General features: G+C 40.4%; 1 protein-coding gene across 7 annotated transcripts in view; it reads right to left on the bottom strand.

Moving 5' to 3' along the window:
* Positions 1–6,000, bottom strand: part of PKNOX2 (PBX/knotted 1 homeobox 2) — a 275,402-nt gene that overhangs the window by 187,801 nt on the left and 81,601 nt on the right. The window contains exon 1 of one of the 7 annotated variants that reach the window (XM_081961090.1): positions 4,674–4,741. The exons of the other annotated variants lie outside the window; for them this stretch is intronic. The gene's annotated coding sequence lies outside the window, so the exon portion shown is untranslated. Of the gene's footprint in view, positions 1–4,673; positions 4,742–6,000 lie in introns of those variants that run through there. 7 annotated transcript variants of the gene reach the window in all.

Below are 6,000 nucleotides of genomic sequence, written 5' to 3' on the forward strand. Positions count from 1 at the left end.
AATCCAGCAAGATGTACATTTAAATTAAAAAAAATGTGTATACCCTTGATGCACCTGGAGAGTGTCAGGTTGAAGAAGCCTATTATAGATTAAATTTGAAATTTATTTGATCTTTTCAGATTTAGTAGAATGTTACAGATCATGCAGTGGTGGGATTCAAATTTTTTTTACTACCGGTTCTGTAGCCGTGGCTTGGTGGGCGTGGCATGGCATGGTTTGGTAGGCGTGGCTTGGTGGCCATGGCAGGGGAAAGATACCGCAAAATCCCCATTCCCTCCCGATTAGCTGGGACTCAGGAGGCAGAGAATAGATGGGGGCGTGGCCAGTCAGAGGTGGTATTTACCAGCTCTTCGAACTACTCAAAATTTCTGCTACTGGTTCTCAAACTGGTCAGAACCTGCTGAATACCACCTCTGAGATCATGAGCTGAATTCATTCTTAATCTTACTTATAAATCTACCAGCAGTAAATCTGCTGAAACCCCAGAACACAAATCAGTCACCTACTTGACCAATTGATTAGCCTGATCTATCTCAGTGCAGGTAGTTCTTGACATGACCATAACTGAGACCAGAATTTCTCTTGCTAAGCAAGGCAGATGTTATGTGAGTCACACACAATTTCGTGACCTTTTCTCCCCACGGTTGTTAAGCAAATCACTCCAGTTGTTAAGCGAATCCGGCTTCCCCATTGAATTTGCTCGTCAGAAGACAGCTGGGAAGGTTGCATTCACAGAATCCCAGAAAGCTGCAACCCTCCTAAATACATGCTGGTTGCCAAGTTCTCACATTCGGATCACGAGACCATGAGGATGCTGCCACGCTTGTAGTGTAAGGATTGGTTGCAAGTCATGTTTTTCAATGCCATTGTAACTTTGAGTGGATGCTAAACGAATAATTGGAAGTCAAGGACTACCTATATTTAGAAACAATGGTCATATAATGAATATAAGCATGGCAACACTACTCCTTTTCAGATGGGAGGGCATACTAATCAAATAATAACATCCATCAACTTTAACCCAACAAATATTAAACAAAAGTCTTTCCACCCAGTGCCAAAAGCATTGTACGTTTAAACAAGTCATTCCCCCAATAGTAAATTTAGGAAGGAGTAAGGAACAGTGATTTAGCAAAGATATGAAAGCCCAGCAGTGAAGCGGCATGTGAGGTGTTCCAGAGAATAACCTTTACAATTCATGGTCTTCGTTGACAGCTAGGACAAAACAAATGGTAATATTTTATTAGCATATCAGTGTAAGAAGCCAATAAAAACATTGGTCTTTTCCCTGATGGAACCAATTACCATCATTCACCACACTAAAATAATTCCAGGAGATGCAAATGAAGTAGTTCACTAAAGCTGTAGAGCTGACCTGGGGCTGGGCAGTAGCTTTTCCCAAGTCTTCTGCATGCTAAGCATCATGTCCTATCACAATGGAAAGAGGGACAATAAGAAGAACTGAAAGAAAGCACATGCTGATGGATGAAATAAATAAGGACTTCATTGGTAGTGCCACATGGGACCATTAATGAAATCACTGAGATTTACTAATATCAGCTTTAGGAACATAGTGAATTTCCCAATACAGCTAATCCTTGATTTACAACAATTTGTTCAGTGTCCATTCAAAGCCACAACAGCAGCGAAAAAAGCTTACAACCATTCTTCATACTTACGACTGTTGCAGCATCCCCGTGGTCACATTGGGATGCTTGACAACTGACGTGATTTACATTTGGATGCTTGACAGCTGACTCACATTATATGACGGTTGCAGTGTCCTTGAGTCATCTGACCATCTTTTGCGACTGTCTGACAAGCAAAGTCAACGGGGAAGCCAGATTCACTTAACAACCGTGTTGCTAATTTAACGACTGCAGTGATTCACTTAACAAATATGGCAAGAAAAGTCATACAATGGGACAAAACTCACATTTCTCACTGAGCAACATAAATTCGGGGGAGGGGGGGTTCAATTGTGGTCGTAAGACGAGGATTACCTGTATTAGCAATAGGAAATTATTTATTTATATTTTTACGAATATCAGCTCTAGGAAAAATGTGAATGTATTTAAATGGCTGCTTAAATATTACTGCAAACCCTTTTACGCTTTGTCTTTCAGTTGTATATCAGACATTTAAAATAAAGGAAAAGCCATACTATATTTAATAAAGGCAGCAATTAAAATTTCCACAAATCCGTTTTTTTGAAACAAGGATCTTAGGAAAGAAATATCACACACACACACACACACACAGAGACACACAGAGACACACAGACACACACAGACACACACAGACACACACACACACACACAAAAACACAGGGATCTTGATCTGGATGGGTTCACTGTATGCATATTCAAATGTAAAAACAAATGAAAGACTAATTTGGTGCTTGTTTTTAACATATTGTGCAATTTGCTCCTTAGAGTCTTAAAACTAATTTAGTTTTAATGAGAGCTCTGCCATTTTTTCCCCTGCATTATTCCAACCATTGTCATTCAATCTGATGGAAAATAAATTGCTTTCCCCCCAAAGAAGAAAATTTTACCGAAATTCTTGCTGCTTAGTTGCCACTTTTGGTGCTTAACTTAATTATGAAATAGAGTAGGAATATGAGCAAATGCAGAAATACTCTTCTCTTTCCTCCGGTGGCTTCCCACATTTCCTTTTCCATCAATTCCCAAGAAGAGACATCTTGATGTATCATACATTATAGGTAAAGGTAAAGGTTCCCCTCGCACATATGTGCTAGTTGTTCCCGACTCTAGGGGGCGGTGCTCATCTCTGTTTCAAAGCCGAAGAGCCAGCGCTGACTTCTCCGTGATCATGTGGCCGGCATGACTAAACGCTGAAGGTGCATGGAATGCTGTTGCCTTCCGAGCAAAGGTGGTTCCTATTTTTCTACTTGCATTTTTACATGCTTTCGAACTGCTAGGTTGGCAGAAGCTGGGACAAGTAATGGGAGCTCACTCTGTTATGCGGCACTAGGGATTCAAACTGCCAACCTTTCTGATCGACAAGCTCAGTGTCTTAGCCACTGAGCCGCCATGTCCCTTTATCTTATATTATAAAGGAAGTTATACTAGGAGGAATTTACATCATGGAAAAATTATCTTAATGTCTTAACCATGAATGTCTGGATGCAAGGTATATAGTACATGACTGGAACTGCTCTACCTTTCATTGAGCAATCTTCTTCTCAGAGTCCTCCAGTCTTTCGAAATTCCAACTTTCCATTAAATCCCAAGAGAAGAGACCTCCTGAAGGAGCTTTCTGCTATAGGTCTTTTTTTAGACTAAGCCACATGGGCAGCTGCTGTAGGAAGGAAGCTAGATCATGCTGGGAAGATCAGTTACAGAAGACTGAAATGCAGTAGCCTCCTTCTATCCAAATGCATCAGCTCAAAAACACCCTCCCAACATGCTAGGAAAAATGCTCAAGCGTCTTGAGAAAGAGGTAGAAAGACAGAACCTTCCTCTCTTGCAGAGGAAGGAAACTCAGAACCTACTTTTCCAGGAGATTTAGGCCTCCTGCCACCATCTAGGTGGAGTCTAAAGAAATGCTTAGTAATAGGTGCTTGTGCACTTTAGCTCCTGCCCCAAGGGTACTTTTTCAAAAGGCAACTGGACTTTCTCTGTTTTGCTTGAAGACATTTCACTTCTCATCCACGAAGCTTCTTCAGTCCTGATGAGAAGTGAAACATCTTCAAGAAAAAAACAAGGAAGTCCAGTTTTGAAAAAAGCACCTTTGGGACAAACGTGGCCTGGATGACTGAGAATCTCCATAGACTTTATCTCCTGTAATTTTGTGTAAGAAATCCTGCAAGGTGATTGCCGAGAAGACTGAACAAAACGAAACAAAAATGTTAACGCCATTGTATCTTCATCTGCAAAGCGAGTTGGGAAGACATAGGCTGTTCCTGTAATGAAAGCTACGTCCAAACAGGAGAAATTATCTTATTTTTGAGCAACAAACTGCTGCTTCCTCAGCTTTTCTTGCATTCTAACCAGGGTAGGCAGTTGAGGGGAAAAAAACCAATGAACATACAAGCACATGCAAAAACAAAAACCTTGCTTGCCACTAGAAGTTGCTCCCTACAATTTGAAAGAAAAGAAAAGAAAGAAAAGAAGCTGTTTAAATGTCTCCTTTCCAAGTCAGCCCCACAGAGTCTGAGCTGCGAATACATTAGCCTTTAATGAAGTGAAACTCTCATCTTGCTGGAGACACCTCATTTAGCGCAATTGTTTCAGAGCCATTACAGAAAGACAATTACAAGGAAGCGGCGAGAGTAATTGGAAATGCTGGCAGGAGTTGGGCGAAATGATAATAAATAAAAATATTCACCCTAATAAGCTTCCAGGAGGGGGTGGGCTGAAGAAAATCAACATAATTAGAACTGAACCTTGGCAAGGAAAAACAGACAGCAGGGTGGCAAGTGCTTGGCGGGTATGGGAAGAGGAGGGGGACAGGGGACCAAAGTGAAATGAACTCAATTATTTACTGGATCTTCAGATCTCAGCACAGGAGTGACCTGTAGAGAAATGGACGAGGGAGATGCTCTCTGTGCAGGCAGGATCCGGGATGCCAAAAATGATTACAAAAAGTTGGTCTTGAAAAGCCAGGCTAGAAAATCATTTTTGCCAATGCTTGGGCTTGCAACTCACAGAGAACTTCTCCACGTTTTAAAACCGGTGGATTGTCTTCTGAAACTGAGGGATCCTCAAGAAATGCTTGCACAGATTTCCAGGTTCTTCTGATTTCCTCTAAAAGGAGCTGAGCAAAGTGAAACTCTCAACAGTTACAAACTCTTCCATGAAACCCAGATGGGAACAAAGATGATTTGCAAGAGAAGGCACGACATGAGATACATAGTGAATGATTAGGTACAGGCTATGGTCTCTCACCCCAGCAAATGTGGTTTGTTTCATTCTGGGTGAACCCCCCCCTGTGTGAACCAGCTATTCAAGATGAGTGCAGAGCAGGAAGTCTGAATGGATCACTCTAGCCTGGTTCAAACTGTATGCTCACCTGGCCCAGTTTGTTTCTTATTTATTTGCTTTTGATCATGCATTTTGTGTGAATCCAACTATTGCAGTTTGCAAACTGTGCTTAGAGCATTGTGTTAAGGATTCAGTTTTTCTAACTGAGTTTCAGGCTTTTTGACAATTCTTTCTAAATCTCTCTTGATGGTGCTTTTGAGCTTTGTTTATTGATGGAGAAATGGTAGCTGGTTTCTGTATCTATCTTTTCAGCTCTCAGCAGCTTTCCAACTAACTAGACCTCCCAACTGAAGATGACAATATCCCATGAGGTGTGCCTTATGGGTTTTCTTAAAGGATGGGGAGTTACAGACTGTTGTAAGGAGACTGTATGATAAAAGACAGAACATTCGCATAAAGCTGCTCACAGTTGAAACTAAACAGTTGCAAATATGAGAATTTCATTCAAACTCTTTCTTCCTCTGAAAAACATTTTACACATTTTTCCCCCTTAGAGTAAGTGACAGGAGATATTAACAAGTACGTATTTTAAGTACAAATATGAGATATGAGTTTGCCTTAAGGTACACTTAAAGCAAAGTTTGAAAGTTTTCCTGGTTGACCTCAGAGCAAGTAAGGAGAGATAGGAAAAAACAAGCATTGCAATACCATGATGCCTGCTCATAAATTTTTGGTGATTTATGAAACTGTATGTATGTATGTAAAGATGTGTTTTGGTATATGGTTTTGTATCAATTGTCCAGATCCCATCTAATTTTTGCTTTACGTTATGTTTTCATTGCTTAATATATTGTGAGCCACCCAAAATCAGCTTGGAGTTGAGTGATAAATAAGTTTAAATAAATACATACAGTCATAAGAGGTAGAGTTTGCAACACTCAGATTCTAAAAAATTATGCCTCATTTCATATGGAAGTTGGAAGAAAAAGAAAGCATGGCAAAGTTTTGACAATGATTCTCCTTCTCAACTGGGCATATTCAAGCAAAAATC

This window comes from Natrix helvetica (genome assembly GCF_964273705.1).
Source record: "Natrix helvetica genome assembly, chromosome: 8".
Lineage (NCBI taxonomy): Eukaryota > Metazoa > Chordata > Lepidosauria > Squamata > Natricidae > Natrix > Natrix helvetica.